The sequence below is a fragment of the Vulpes lagopus genome, chromosome 7, assembly GCF_018345385.1.
Source record: "Vulpes lagopus strain Blue_001 chromosome 7, ASM1834538v1, whole genome shotgun sequence".
NCBI classification, from domain to species: domain Eukaryota; kingdom Metazoa; phylum Chordata; class Mammalia; order Carnivora; family Canidae; genus Vulpes; species Vulpes lagopus.
Window position 1 is genome coordinate 87707331 of NC_054830.1, and position 772 is coordinate 87708102.

Genomic DNA, 772 nt, shown 5'->3' on the forward strand with positions numbered 1-772 from the left:
TTATTTTCCTAATGGTGTCATTTGATGAGTAGAAGTTTTTAATTTTTTGATGAAGCCTAATTTTTTTATGATTATTGCTTTCTATGACCTAAGAAATCTTGGCTATCTTTAAGTCATGAATACATTCTCCTTATACATTCTTTTTAGAAAGCCTTAGGGTTTCACCTTTTATGTTTGAGATATTTATTTTGCCTTTTCACAAGTTTTCAAGGCTAGATCTTCTAAAAAAATAATATCTAGTTAATGTTACTTTTATACATGAACAAATAAATGAAGCTGAATCATGTTATGAGAAACCTATTACAATGGCTTTCCTGAGAAAATAGGCACAAATGTGGAATTACTGAAAAGATCAGACCATCTTCCATGTTCATGTTTTCTTTTTTTAAATAAAATTTTATTTTTAAGCTATCTCTACACCCAGCATGGGGCTTGAACCCACAACCCTGAGATCAAGAGTCCCATGGTCTACCAACTGAGCCAGCTAGGCATCCCTTCATGTTTTGTTTTCAAACATATAATTTAAGAAGAATGGCTTCTCTGATTATAGAGCAGCCTTGAATTAAGGAGGTGTTCTAAACATACGTTTGTTGAGCTAAAAGAAATTGACTATTTATGCATTTGTACATGATGGTGAATGGTGGGGAGAGAGGAGTAGTCCTACACCCTATGTATGGAATCCAAGAAGAAGAGGAGCAGAAACCATATCCTCCTTGATTACATGGGAGAGAGAACCATATCCACATGTTCCCAGTTGTCTCCATACTTGTTT

At 34.2% G+C, this 772-nt stretch overlaps 1 non-coding gene across 1 annotated transcript; it reads right to left on the reverse strand.

Moving 5' to 3' along the window:
• Positions 1-417: 417 nt before the first annotated feature.
• Positions 418-490, reverse strand: TRNAK-CUU. Its single transcript has one exon. It is a non-coding gene; the product is annotated as a tRNA-Lys (tRNA).
• Positions 491-772: the final 282 nt, after the last annotated feature.